This window comes from Armigeres subalbatus, chromosome 1, assembly GCF_024139115.2.
Source record: "Armigeres subalbatus isolate Guangzhou_Male chromosome 1, GZ_Asu_2, whole genome shotgun sequence".
NCBI lineage: Eukaryota > Metazoa > Arthropoda > Insecta > Diptera > Culicidae > Armigeres > Armigeres subalbatus.
Window position 1 is genome coordinate 106981366 of NC_085139.1, and position 16013 is coordinate 106997378.

Sequence of the window (16013 nt, forward strand, 5' to 3'; positions counted from 1 at the left end):
TGCTTGTTTTAGCAGGAATTCGCCTTCCAATGTTTGTTTACAAAATAAGTTACGCCCAAATCGCAAATCAGTCCCGATATATTCATCACATTTGAAACCCTATACGATCGATGCCCTTTACACTAGTTACGGTGGTATTTACCTTGTGGATGCTAAGTCAACTTTTGTTCTACTTGCTTTCCTATAATGCATGTCGGTGATAAAGCTGATTCCTTTTGAAAAAGATTGAGTTCTTGAGTTTGAAATTTTCTTTTGAAATACATATAAAAATATTCAGAAGAAACATAAGACATAAACAAAATTTTCCGTGATGCCATATCAAGATATGAAAACCAGCGTTGCCAAAATATTTTTTTTACTTCGGCACAGTTGCGGCACCTTTCGCGGCACAGTGGGCACGATGCGTGATTCTGAAAGTGTGCCGAGTGGTTTACCCCTTGCTTCCCAACGTATTAGAACCACGTGATCATATGGACTCGGAACGGACATCCCGGAATAGGTTCCCGTGGGCTCTATAGTGGCCGCAAATTCATTCCTGGCAATATGGGTATCAGAATTCTTGAAATTGTTTCGGGAACATGTTATTCATATAGTTGAAACCATAGGATAGATATTAACCGGAACGGTCATTCTGGAACAGATTCCCGGAGGGCCCGTAGTGGCCAAAAACTCATTTAGAATAAACCCTAGCAATATGGGTATCAACATTCTTGGAATTGTTCCGGAAACATGTTATTCATGTAGTTGAGACCATAGGATGGATATGAACCGGAACGGTCAGTCTGAAACAGGTTCCCGAAGGGCTCGTAGGGGACAAAACTCATTTAAAATAAACCCTGGAAATATGAGTATCAAAACTCTTAGAATTGTTTCGGAAATATGTATCCATAAAGTTGAAACCATAGGATGGATGTCAACCAGAACAGTCATCCTAGAACAAGTTCCCGAAAGGCCTTTAGTGGCCACAAACTCATTTAGAAGACACCCTGGCATCAAAATTCTTGGAATATTTTCAGAAACATGATTTTCCAAGAAGATGGGACTGATGTTGGATCATCAGGCTGAATAGCTGTTAGGCCGAATGGTTATTGGGTCGAATGAGAAGTGAGGAGTGAATAGTGAGAATTGAGCAGTGATAAGTGGAAAGTAAAAAGTGAAAAGTGAAATGAGAGAAATGAGAAGAGAGAAGTGAAAAGTTACACAGTGTTGACCCGATTTTGTCACTCCCCGATTTTATCTACCTCCGACTTTATCACATTTTCGACCCGATTTTATAACGTCCCGCTTTTGTCACGTTTTTGACCCATTTTGTCACCAAACAAAATTTTGAAAATTTTAGTCTTTCTTTTTATTTTTGTAAACAATTCAGCAAACACCAATGATACTTACAGCGCCTGTGGTTCATTATAAATCATTTCTGAGTACCAGTCAAGAATTTTTAAGTCTTTTTGACAAGAAATAACGGAAAAAGAAGATAGCAAGTGTTTCTTCGAAATGAGGGTCCCCTCGGAAACCTGTTTGAGAATGACCGGTCCATTGTCAAACCATCTTATGGCCTAATAACCCAAAAGATCATGCTTCCGAGACAATTTCATGAATTTTGATACCCATCCATTGTCAAACCATCCTATGGTCCAGGGTTTCTTCAGAATAAGTTTGTGACCACTTTAGGCCCCACGGGAACCTATTCCAGGATGACCGGTCCGTTGTCAAACCATCCAATGGTCCAATTACTTATCAGATCATGCTTCCGAAACAAATTTCATGAATTTTGATTCCCATATTGCCAGGGTTTCTTCCGAATAAGTTTGTGGCCACTTTAGGCCCGACGGGAACCTGTTTCCGGAATAACCGTTCCGGGATTAATTCATAAGATGGTCCTGTAACGTAATTAAGTTATATTCTTTAAATTTCCAACGAAGTTTATTAGTCATGACGCAAGAAATCTTCATTTGGTTGAATATATATCTTCAATTTACACATACTATGGGACTTGGCCCAGTTAATCCGGAATTCCGGTTACCAGGTAATCCGAATCGGTAACATGTAACATGTAACATGTATCGAATAGCGGGTAAGTTCCTGCATCCGTAGCAATCAAAATCGTCAAAATCGGTGAAAAATTGACAATGCTATGATCATTTTAAGTCCGTGGGTACCCGGGTAGGGTATACCACCCAACAGGGTAGGTAACGTAAGGGTGTTTTTTTTTGTCGGTAACGGTAAAGGGGGGGTGGTCAAAACCCCGATTTTTCACGTCACGTAATTTGTGCACAAAGCCGAAGACACTTACGGTGAAAGCATGGTTGTTTTAAACCTTATTTGTTTATATAAACACAGCTGATCTAAAAACGAATCGATCAGTTAGGAAATCTTTCAAATCGTAAGTTATATTTCCTCAAAGGTAATGCAAACTCATTTTCATATAGAGAGATAATAATGACTCAGAAATGAATTGCAAATGAGTATATGAGCCATTTTGCCCCATGGTGCGTTTTGTAATATTCTCCCCTACGTCGGCATTCAGCTTCAGTCAATTCGTGATAAGTCTTCAAACTTTTTCTCTTCAAGACTTTTTGAAGCTTATTGCATGGTAATCTGATTGAATTGGATAAAATCGTTAAATTGGACGAATATGACAAATGAGAACAAATGAGAACATACGAATTAAAATAAGAAACTGACATTAGAGTATGATAAACTATTAGTGTATTCTTACAACAGGCAAACAATGTGAACTATCAGCCCTAATTTGTGACACCAGGTTGCTTGTACTCCACAAAAGATTGAATGTGAACTACTAGTAAACAAATAGATTAATAAGTTAGATAACTTAACTTGTAGTAACAATTAATGAGTTATCTATTGTTTTCAATCATTATACAGAATCAGAATGCAGACATTCTTCAACAAAGTATAATTTCCTAGCTTTGAGTGGAGTTTAATCCCGTTCTACTATAGCAAAGGTGAAACCTTAACCAGTGATATAAAATTGCCACCCGCCGGTCGCCGTTTACACCTAAGAAAAATGGGGAAATATTCGCGTGTAGCAACCCTCCAGGGAACTGTCTCGAGAATTGCACCAACTCTGTTACTTGCTTCAAAAGAAAGCACAGTGCAACCCACGTCACTCGCAGAAATCTTCCTTTCAACAAAGGGAACGAAACCGCTTTAGTGCCTCATCACCTCATCAGTATGAAACGCGCGAATCCTGCAGAAGGAAGCAGACAAACGCTGAAAAATAAAGTTTCCTGGAAAACGAAAGTTTGCTTTTCATTATGAAGGATTGCGAGCTGCTACTTGCCTATTTGCTGGTTCCCCTGGGCTACCAACACTTCACAATGTTTATTAACTACGATAGCATAGGGTTTCGAATCGCAAAATGTTATCCATAATTTACAACAAACGATGGATACTGTCCGTTTGAAACCCTATTCGCAAATTTAATATTATACTGAGAACAGAGGGGATGCTCCCAGCGGGACGTCTCGTAATAAATGTGAACTACCCTCGGTGCTTGGTCCCCAGTACCATCCATCTACTCCGACAGGCCCTACTGAAAAGAACATTAAACATGAAACTGCACTTGACAAGTCATTTTCGCGAGTCAGGTCATCAATGAACGCCAAGTCGAAAACGAACCATTATTTTTTGTATCTACCCCAAAACGAATCCAATTTTTGCTTAGCTGACATTCCCTACTCATGATGGCACATGTGTTTTGTCTTTTTCGATCTCGTTCCATATACATTCACCACCACCTCCACCAACGGCCATCATACGTCCCATAACGATAACGACCATCATGCATCTTCATCTCTACAATCAACCGACCCTTGGACGACGCAGGATGGAAAGATTCGATACTATCACTGCCGAAGAAATGGCTATCGACGTCGGAGGCGACCGACGAGTTTGGATTCCCGGAGGTGAGTGAAACAGCTTTTGATACTTCATATGGAAATGCAACCTTTTATCATGTTTATACTAAACAGCCATAAATACTCATAGAATTCTTAAAGTAGGGTGATTTGCAAATTCATGAAAGCGATGTATAGTCTTTAAAAATTCCGAAAAAAAATCTTAAAGTACCTCAAAGAACCATAAGAGTCAGAAGTCAGAATTATCACTCTCTACATAGATTGAGCACAAGAAACTAATTTGATTTGATTTGAAAAACTCTCATTTAAAAATTAGAAATTTTCCATTAAAAAATAGAAAATGGCCAATAAGGAAATTAGGGTATAATCAACAAACAAATATAAAGTTTCCACATATAATGCATTTCCATATACAGGGTGAGGTTGGTTGTCAGTAAATGTCCGGTTGCGAACAGTGTGTGTACCCAAATGGCATTCTGTTCTGATTAAAAGGCCTTCAAAAATCTGCGCGACAGACATCGAGCAATGCTCAAGGGGACAGGGTTTGGCTCCTGCCCGACCTGCTAAAATGTGCCACCCGTGAACACAGAAGGAGTTAGCTGGTTCCCTTATCCTCCTTGCCTCAACCCAGCCGGGACCATGTAATGCTGTGTCTAATTCCATGGGTGAGAGTTGGTTTCTGTGCACATGCCTATACCTATGTCTACACTTGGTACCACTTGTGATTCATGCGTCTGCGAGAGTCACAATTTTCCAGCACGCCGCCAAGTGTTGAGCGCAGTATTTTTCGCTCGCGAACACTACGAAAATTCAATAGTCTGCATCTTTTAACGTCCATACTTCATGGCTCAATGAATCAACGATGTATACAGAGCTAGTTTTTTTCCGTGTCTGCAGGCTGCGAGACTTTAGCCGGCTACGCAAACCGTAGAAAGTCCTACTTGCAACCGCAACACGTTTTTTCACCTCGTGGCTAACCCCATTATCAGATGTAAGGAGCGTTCTACAATATACGAGTTCGTCGACAACCTCAAATCGTAGCTCATCCATTTCCTCCTCGAGAGCAACACCATTTAGACTGCCACGCTCTCTACCAGCAACCAAGTATTAAGTTTTGACAGAGCTTACGATAACTCCTATTCTTATATTCTACCGTTTAAAAGGCACGAAAGCCTCTACCTAGGGATGAATCGATACTAGTAAATACGAGTAAATACTCGATACTTTTGATTCGATACCAAGTACTTTTGGAATCGATACTTTGATATCCGATACCAAGTAAGTATCGAATTGAAGTACTTGAATCAATCGAGTACTCGATTTAAAGTCTATTAAATTCAATAAACCTTAATAGAATTATTCGTATTTTCTTCGAAATAATTTTCTAAGTTTTAGTATTTAATTCGAATAAAAAGGATTCATTTTTTGCCGTTCTACACTTATTTGTGCTAATTGCGGTATATTTTTAGTGAAATTCATAAAAGTGTACTAAGCTTTATTCTATAGATTTCTAATGATTCACTTAAAATTGAGTATCGTAATATGCGGGACAGTCCAAAACAGTTAATTCGAGAGACTATGGAAGCCGTATGGAATCTAAAAGCATTTGAATAACCTTAAGGGTCTGGAGGAAGTGAGAATATTGAAAATTAATATGATGTACGGAATTAAAAATATGTCAGAATATTCTGAAAAGTTTAGGTCATGACTATGATCTGAGTCGGAAGGCTCTAAGTCACTTTTAGGATCTGAAAATCGGGATATCAGAAAATGTGTAAAATCTCGTCTCCATCTACGTTTCAGCTCCTACTATATTTGCGTCACGACTCTGCTTACTGCATTTCACGTGTCTTCCTCGTGACACAATCGCTCTGCGACATTTTTCGCCTTTGGGGCAGGCGTAAACTGCGCACAATCAAACACCACGTGCTCCGGAGTCTCTTCAACATTCTTACATTCTGGATATACCGGTAAATTACTTCCGGAAGCATCCGTGGCCCGACAGGAACTGTGTCAGGCATGCTTTCTGTTCATCCACGTTGTTTAAATGTGGACGTTTAACCATACAACACCATCCAAGCCCGTTCCCGTTATATTACGTAATAAACGTAGTTGAGCGGATGTCATGGGGTCAGCTTTGAGCATCTCGGCTGATATGCGGTCGACCCCAGGGGCTTTATTCGATTTCATGCTTTGGATGGCTGTTTGAATTTCTTGCAGTGATGGAGCTTCGGTATTGACGCGTGTTATACGTCGGATCCTAGGCAGATCATTCCGAGGTGGTGATGGCCTGGCTGACACTTGAAAAAGTTGTTCGAAGTGCTCGAACCGGCGTTTCAGCTGGTCAGTTGGGTCGGTCAATAACTGATCATTCGCGTCTTTCACAGGCATCGTTGCATTCATCTTCGCCCCGCTTAAGCGTCGTGAGATATCGTAGAGGATGCGAATGTCCCCGGTTGCGGCGGCTCTCTCTCCTTCGTCGGCCAGAGAGTCTGCCCACGCTCGCTTGTCCCGTCGACATGAGCGTTTTACTTCCTTCTCAAGAGCCGCGTATCGTTGACGGGCTAATACTTTGGCTCCTCTGGTTTTCGATCGCTCTATCGCGGCTTTGGCTTTTCTTCGCTCCTCTATCTTCCTCCAGGTCTCATCGGTGGTCCATTGTTTTCTCTGGGTGCGTAGTTCGCCCAGATTGTTCTCGCTGGTGGCGACCATTGCATTGGTCTTCCACGCGTCTCCAGTTCTTCACAGTGGCATCTTCCAGTCGGCGTGAGTTGAATCGTCGTCCAACTCTTTCCTCCTGCCGACGAATCCGCACAATGCACAGGCGTATTTCGCCGATGAGGAGGTGATGATCAGGCACGATATCGGCACTATGTTCATTCCGTACATCAAGAAAGGTCCATTTCCATTTTCGGCTTATGCAGATGTGGTCGATTTGATTTTCTGTAAAGCCGTCACGGGTGACCCCGTGACCTTGTGAACCGGTCGATGCAGGAAGAGCGATCCCCCGATCACCATGTCGTTATTACCACAAAATTCTGCGAACAGCTCTCCGTTTTTGATCATTTCTCCGAGACCATGGCGTCCCATAATGCGCTCATGGTTCGAGTTATCGGATCCGATCTTCGCATTGAAGTCGCCCAAACAGATCTTGATATCACCCTTCGGAATTCTATCTACGACGGCATTGAGTTGACTGTAGAAGTTCTCTTTGTCTTGCAGATCGGCAGCATCGGTTGGCGCATAATATTGGATTATAGTAAGGTTTCGGACCCGTGTTCTAAATCTGGCAACGATTATCCTTTCTGTTATAGGTTCCCACTTCATAAGCGCAGTGTGTGCCTGAGCGCTTAGTAGGAAGCCAACTCCGCGATGCCGGGGAGCGTGTTCACCTCGTAAATCAGAGTATAGTAGAACTTGTCCCGACGGCGTTCTGTGTTCTCCAAAGTTTGGCCAACGGACTTCATTCAGTCCCAGGATCTCAATCTTCATGCCTTGGCAAGTGCCTCATTGGCAAGTTGTGCCAATTTACCCTGCTGGGCTAGGGTTAAAACTTTCCATGTTCCTATTCGTGCCCGTAGTTTCGCGCTAAGAGTCGTCGCCGTAATATCAGTCCGTATTCTTTCATTATCGGATTCTCGAACAAATAGATGTTTCGGGAACAGTAGGTTGTTGGCCCAAGGTTCCCTATCCAGCGGTATGGGGCTGCCGTCTTACGTATAGCTTCCGGGGAATAGCATTTCATACTCAGCCGCTGGATGCCAGAACAGACGCTGTTGGAGCCGCACCTCCTTGGTGGACAGACGCTCGATCAGTCGGGTCAAATTTGTTTAAAGTCCCACCCAACACCAGGACTAGGCTAGTGCACTTTGAGCGGCACACGGTCGCTTTGATAGGGCCTGCTTGGGGACACATTCAGCTTTTTATAGAAGTTCAACAGAGCCCACTGTCGAACCCCACCACATCCTAGGCGACCCCACAGGACGCACCCTCTCACTCTAGCTGATGTCAGAAGTACAACAGTGCCCAGGCTGCATGCATGGTTTTACATGCTAGTTTATTATAATTTCATAACATTGGTGACGTCATAGGGCTTGAATGGGTACTTGCGGTTTGTCTAGATGGTAGCCGGGGTTGATAGAAGTTGATGTACGGCGACTTGGCTCTTGGCGGCTCTGCATGTCCACCGCTAGTCTTGCCTTGTTGTGCAAACGCAGATGGCTGGAATGCCGGACGGCGGCCGACGATGGTCGGACGATGGCCAAAAATGGCTGGACGAGGAATGACGATGGCGTGCCGGACGAGGAACGGCGATGTCGGTTCGATGGTGGAAAGATGCCCGACGATTTAGGACGATGGAGCGCCGGACGAGAGCCGGTGATGTCGGCTCGATGGACGGACGATGCAGGACGAGGCGGTTCGATGGAGGGACGATGGCGTGCCGGTCGAGAACCGGCGATGGCGGTTCGGGACTTTGCGTTGATGCAGTACTCCATAATGGCGGCCGGGGAGCTTTGCACCGATGCGATGAACCTCAATGGCGGACGGCTCTTTTACCACCGGGTAGCATTCTGGAGGATGTTTGGCTTTGGCAGCTATTCGATGTGATATGGAGTTTTGCACGAGGTGGCGAGGTAGCGGGGTCATAGGCTGATTCAATGGAGCGATGGCGTCGTGGCCATTCACTCGTTGCTGGGCCACTAACAAATTGGTCCTCGTCGAAGGTTTTATCGCAATTATCGCTACGTCACACAACGTTTCTGTTGTTGGTTTGTTACCGAATATAGTAACAACCAACGAACCATCGATATATTTGCGTAATATTTAAATATTTAGGAAACAATATTGAGGCATTTCGCCTCATTCACAATCAAAGTGTATCTACTATCCTATCCATTCTCCCAATTCCTGCCCTTGGAGCAAAATAAATACCAAAGGAGGCAACACCATTTCCGCTGAAAAAGCCGAATGTCGAATAAGAAAGAGGAGACGAGAAAACTTTGGGGAGCTGAGGGAGAAATCGTGGACTGATCGTGGAATCGTATCTGGACTGTAATCGACGCAAGACCTACCGAAAGTTAAAAAAAAGTTCAATTCCGAGTGTTGTGAAAGGTGTGTTTGCTAGTGAAGGCCCCGAATAGTCTGATCAGTGGACGGCTTCTAGCCTTTGAAAGGGATAATTTCCATAGGGAAAACCCTGGTGTAAATTGCATGGATCGCGAAGCTAGGGAACAAGTTCCAACGATTATCGAAGCTACCATCCACCGGCGGAACACTACAGCCTTGGCGGCTGCCTTTCCCAATAAATCCCAAAAACAGGTTAGCCCGTGACCTCGTGTCCAACGCTTCCGCCTGCTGGCGGCGTTTCTCGCGGAGCGGAAGAAAAACTGTGACCCTCAGCTGCCGTCCACGTGTCCAACACTAGAGCCTCGCTAGAAAGAGCCACAAGATCGAACCAGGCACCGTTCCCGTTAGCCCTCTGACGTCACTGTGCCCAACGCCTACGTGTCCAACACCAAAGCCGGGAAAACGACGTGACGAAGCCACGAGCACCTCCCCCCCCCCCCTGCGTGTCCAAAACTACAGCCGCGCCGGAAAACGACGAGACGAAGCCTCGTGCTACCACCCCTCTCGACGTGTCCAACACTACAGCCGCGCCAGGAAAAGGACGGGACGAAGCCTCGAGCTAACCCCCCTCCCCTCGACGTGTCCAACACTACAGCCACGTCGGCTGGCGAACCATTAAGCTACCGTCCACGTGTCCAACACTATCGCGTCATTGGCTGGCTATCCGGCGGAGCCGGGAAAGACCCACCAAGAACGAACACGGTGCAGCCCGCTGGCGGTCTCGACAAAGCCAAAGCTAACGTTATCGTGTCCAACGCCTACGTGTGCAACACTGCCGCCTCGCCGAACTCGAAACCCGTTGCCGGTACCGTTGAGTACCCCAGGTATGTCAAACCACATGAGCATGTCGACAATGGGCCCCAACTCTCATGAACGGCCGCAACAACTCCTTTCTTCCCACTAACCCCAAAACCCAACAATAGAAAATGGAAAAATAAAATATAGATAAAAATGTATCTTTAAATTCTTAGTTATTTTCAAACGCTATCCCTAAGTGCATGCAATTGCGTCGAACTCTTGTTGTATTGTCCACCTCTCTTCGCTATTCCGTCGTGTATCCCTTGAGCAGGTAAAGGCAACCCTGAGAACCCTGAAGGTAAGCTAGTTTGGGACGTGTGGACGTCCACTGCATAGACGGCAGGACATCAGTGGCAGTTTCAGGTTGCCATTACAGTTGTTGTGTGGTTACCCAGTGATTCAGATTAATCTTAATTATCTCTATTGCAGCTGGCCTGCGTTCGCCTTCTTATATGCAGAACATTTGTAGCCACAGATGATCATTTCCGTTCTCTGGTGTGCAAAGCCTGCACTTGGGTCTTTGGGTGCAGTATTTCACAAAATGACCTTTTCCCCCGTATTTCTAACGCATGCTGGATCTGTCCGGATCTTTACAAGCCCCTGCCTGGTATTTGAAGCATCTCTCCGCTTGTTTTTTCACTGGCGGGGTGGCTTTCAATGGGCATTTTGCCTACCTCCAGAGTTTTGTTAGCAGCGGCCTAATTTTGGAGGGGTCTGACGGGGTACCGAAAACTGTCCGCCCCGGGGCCCCCTTCCGACAAAGTCCGGCCCTGGCTGTTTGTGTATCTCCGTACGCTTTCCTTAATCGGATCGACATTTGCATCTCGCCCAGGTTACACTGTGACAATGCAATGCGCTCTTGCATGATCGAGCTATCAACCGGAGCGTTGAAAAGCATCTCTTAGGTTTGTATGCCGCTGGTCCTTATTGCTTGGAATTAACTCTCCTATCAAGGAACAATATCAGACATGGGCGATCATGGCCTTACGGCAACCTAGAACGTCATGAACACGGCGAAGTTATGAACAAAACAAAAATTGGTATATTGGCAGCGGATGATACTGTTTCAAGATAAGATTTTTATTCTTCCTTGAACGTCATAGGCCATCCAAACTATTCTTCAGTTCGGGACTTGAGATCTACAGCTGCATTTAAGCTTTTTTTCGGTACTCAAAGCTTCGATATGCATTCAATCATATCTATTACGCCTCCAGGGAATTCAACTAATATCGTAAGACAGTTTTGAGATATTCTGGATCACCCAAACTGTCCTTGAGTTCGGGACTTGAGATCAACAGCTGTAAAAAAAACATTTTTTTAAGTACTTAAAGCTTCAATATGCATTCAGTTATATCCATTACACCTCCTGGGGGGTCAACAGATATCGTAAGACAGTGTTGAGATATTCTGGGTTATCCAAACTGTCCTTGAGTTCGGGACTTGAGATCTAGAGCTGTAGAAAAAAAAATCAGTTCTTCAAGCTTCAATATGCATTCAATTCTATCCATAACACCTCCTGGGAGGTCAACGAATAAGACAGTGTTGAGATATTCTGAGTCATCCAAACTGTCCTTGACTTCGGGACTTGAGATCTACAGCTAGCAAGAAGCTATTTTTGGTACTCAAAGCTTCAATATGAATTCATTTGTATTTATTACATCTTCATGGAAATCAACAGATATCGTAGGATAACTTTGAGACATACTGGGTCATCCAAACTGTCCTTGAGTACAGTACTTGAGATCTACAGCTGCAAGAAAATCTTTTTTCAGTACTCAGTACTTTTTTCAGTACTCAATATGCATTCAATCATATCCATCGTAAGACAGTGTTGAGATATTCTGGATAATCCAAACTGTCCTTGAGTTCAGGACTTGAGATCTATAGCTGTAAAATATCTTGTTTCAGTACTTAATGCTTCAATATGTATTCAATTGTATTCATTTCATCTCCTGGCAGGCCAACGGATATCGTAGGATAATTTTGAGATATTCTGGGTCATTTAAACTGTCCTTGAGTTCGGGACTTGAGATCTACAGCTGTAAAAAAATCTTTTTTCAGTACTTAATGCTTCAATATGCATTCAATTATATCCATTACACCTCATGGGAGGTCAACAGATATCGCAAGACAGTGTTAAGATATTCTGGGTCATCCAAACTGTTCTTGGATTCGGGACTTGATACATTCAATTTTATTCATTACATCTCCTGGAAGGCCAACCGATATCGTAAGATAGTTTAAAGATATTCTGGGTAATCCAAACTGTCCATGATTTTGAGACTTAAAATCTACAGCTGTGGAAGTAGATCTTTCGTCAAAGTATCTAATTGTATTACTATACTTATGGATTACGGCTCCTGGAAGGTCATTATACATCGTAAGATCGTAAGTTTTAATATATTCTACATCATTCTACATTTTTTCAACTTTTAAGGACTACGGCTGCTTTGAAGGCTTATTTCGTTGCTCAAAGTTTCATTATGTATCTAACAATGTGCATTGTGCACATCTCCTTCAAGACCAAAAGACATTCTAAGATAGCTTATAATATAATATTTTTTGATTGTTCAATCTTTTCTTGAGCTCGGGACTTGTGATCAACAGCTGTGGTTGTGGCGTTTTTCGCGCTACTCAAAGTTTCGATACGTGATATACTATTTCCGTTACATATCCTGGAAGTTATTGTCCTTGTATATACCTGCTGATTGTTTGGATATACTGTTGACCACCAAAACTAATTTTGAGTTCGGGACTTCATATCTATTGCTACTAAAACGCTTCATTTGTCACATAAATTTTCTTTAGGTATTCAACCATCAACCTGTCCTTGAGTTCTTGACTTGCGATCGACAGTTGACAGTAGCTTTCTACCATACACGTCATTTTAATATGTGATCAACCACACCCATTACATCTCCTGGAAGTATAACATACATCACCAGATAGTTTAGAGCTTTGGGTCACCCAAACTGTCCTTGAGGTGCAATCAACAGTTGTAGCAGTGATCTTTTTCCTTACTCAAACTTTTGATACGTATTCAACTATAACCATTTCTTTTCCTGGAAATCTACAGACATCGTAAGATAGTTTGGGATATTCTGGCTCATCCAAACTATACTTTTATTCGGGACTACAAATCTACAGTTAATAAAAAAAAATTCTAGAAGTTGCTATATGCATGTGATTATCATAGTTAAATATATATTGGAGCTTTGAGTGACGGAAAACCCAAGTAACCATTAGCACTATATTTCGCTTTTTCGGCAAATATAAAGCTATTATAGGGCCAATATGACGCATGTTTGCACTGTCACAGCGCTATAGTCACATTATACGGCTTTTTTTAAAGCTTTCCTGTGAAATTTACTGCTGTGATTGTAGATCGCGAGTTCTGGACTTAACGACGATTTGGATGACCCAGGATATCCCAAAGGATATAGTTTAATACAATCAAACCTTCATGAATCGATATTGAAGGGACCATCGACTCATGAAAATATCATAGAAGTCATAGAACATCGACTGTACTGTACATCGATATGTACTTTGACAGTACATATTGCATCTTAGAGCATCGAAAAAAGCTAGTGTCGTGAGCGATTCCAAGCAACTGCATCAAAATTTAACAAAATGTTTAATAATAATTCATGATTTTCTATTGAGTTGAAACTTTGCACAGTTTTTCAATTTCATCTAAATCGTCATTTTTCGATATCAAATCTTTTTATTGAGTCACGACTAACTTTTCAAAAGGGTGTATATGAAAATGGTTTAAAAATATTCAAAGAGCTACACAGCAAAAACGGAATGTTCGATTGTTATGATTTTTTTCAGCAAAGTTAGACAACGTTAGCATAAACCACAAAATCAAAAGTAAATGGTGATTCTTAAAAAAATGTACATCGCAAAAAAAATTTTTTTTTTTTGCTTTAGAAAATATCATTTTTGTCACAAAAACTCAAATATCTCGAAACCCTATCTTTTTACGAACGTATTTTTTTTAGGGAAATTGGTCCATTATATTAGCTATCTACCATAAAATGGTGATGGTAAACTAATAAACAGAAAAGTTATGACATTTCAAACATTTCCTAATTTTCACAAATAGTAAACAAAAAAAAATTTCAGTGTATTTTTTTTTTTTTTAAGAATTTGATGCTGATTTTATTGTTAAGGGCCTAGCGTGAGTTAAACAAGTTGTTTTTATGATATTCCATATTTATGTATTCATCGATATTATGTATATTATATGTATACATATTATACGTATAAATGAATAAAAATGAATAAACAGATCACGAAAATAATCTTAGATTTGAGATTTAATATCAGCACCAGATTTTTTTTTTTGCAGCGGATGATCGATGAGTCTCTCTACTCGATCTATCATATAATCCTAATTATTAAATTAAATGCGGCAGTTACACAATGTTGTTATAGAAACTCTAAGAGTTTTGGCTTTGAATTTCGGTATGGTATGGGTTCGGTATACCATGAAAACAGTTTATTAATACTTATTTTTTATTTTTTTTTATTCAATTTTTTTACAATATAGAACACTTTTGATTTATGATCAGCACAGTTTGAGTATAGCTTTGCTTTAATTTTATTTTCCGACAATGGTTCCTTGGATCGTTTTTGCATTATTATATTGCTTGCTGAGCTCTGAAGCCTTTATTTCGTACTCTTCAGTAGTAGTAAAACAAAATGATAATTTTATTAAATCTTTATTTTTTCTACGATTCGCCCAATCAAAAAGTTCTTTCGCAGTTTTAATTGGATGCTCACGTTCTTTGGCTAAACTTGCTCTTGTGGCCATGCGCTTTATTGTTCCTCCAATAGCATCACAAGGACCTTTGCCATGTGACGTAGCAAAAAAATGCCATTCTGCATCAATTCCGTACATTGATTTAAATTGACATAGGCTCGAAAAATTCTTACGATTTTTGTACTGCGACGCTGCTCCATCAGACATGAAATATATCTTTTTGACTACTTTATTCTTATCAACGCGTAAAAAGTTAATCATTTTTTCAATGAACAAGTTTACGGATACTGAATCGTGTCTTAAATCTTCGGAAATTATAATAAAACTTAAGTGTTCAATTTGCGTACTTCCATTAAAATAAATAACGAATGGATGAATTGTAGCTTGTTGTACGTTCCAGTGATGGGACTGCACTTCATCAATACAAAGCTGTAATTTTCAGAAAAATCACAAATGACTAAAAATTCACCATTTTGTAATGTATTTTTCGTATTTTTTAAAAAGCTGGATCGCTCTGTTTTAATGAAATCGTGAGGGATTAAACTTTCTAATTTCAAGCAAAAATATGATACAAACTCATCTACAGGTTTTACAATAGTTTCTAGGTCACACCTATCCGTGGTCACCCATTGCTCAAATGATAACTGATCAATACATTTTTCTTCAAACTCAGCGAATAAAGTATTTTCCAATGATGAAGAACCTGGACAATCAGAACAAGATCGTAGATAGCAATTTGATGTTGTATTTTCACACAAAAGACTACCAGTTAACGTTTTAAAATCCTTTGTTAAATTGATTCTTTTCAAACTATGTAAAATAAGATTATTATTCTCATGGGTTGTGCACACACACACATTATGTGTTCCTGAATTGGAAAGAAGCTTGCATTGCCTTGGCCGAAGGCTTGCAAATGAGGAAAAACCTACTTTAATATTATCGTGAATTTCCTTGAAACGTGTGTACGCTTCTTTCAAAGTCGTCATCATTAATCGTTTTTGAATTGCTTGACGCTTTCCATCTTTTTTTACTGATACATAATCTTTTTGACCAGGCATAGCTCGACTTACTTCATCATCTTCAAAATATTGAACTACTATTTCTTTTGTCTCATCTGTAAATGCAGTACTAGACCTAGTATTTTTGGTTGAAAGACAGTTATTCTTCAATTGTTTTGCCTCTTTTACTGTATTTCTATTGATTTTGAACTCATCAATGGCATCCTGAATAGACCACGAACTTGGCAGCATCGACGAAATCAATAATTTTTCTTTCCTTGTCGTGGCTGCATTCGAGAACCTTTCCTTCATATTTATAATTACCTCATCGTAGTCTGTATTTTCCACATCATCAGGTCCTAATTTGAAGAGGTTTCTTCGTACAGCTTTGTTTATTTCACGGTATTTTTTCTCCGGGTAATAAACGTAGTCCATCTT

At 41.1% G+C, this 16013-nt stretch overlaps 1 protein-coding gene across 1 annotated transcript in view; it reads left to right on the top strand.

The window, feature by feature from the left end:
- Positions 1 to 16013, top strand: part of LOC134204473 (choline O-acetyltransferase) — a 216408-nt gene that overhangs the window by 172721 nt on the left and 27674 nt on the right. Inside the window, exon 2 of the mRNA XM_062679294.1 lies at positions 3850 to 3929. The gene's annotated coding sequence lies outside the window, so the exon portion shown is untranslated. The remainder of the gene's footprint in view (positions 1 to 3849; positions 3930 to 16013) is intronic.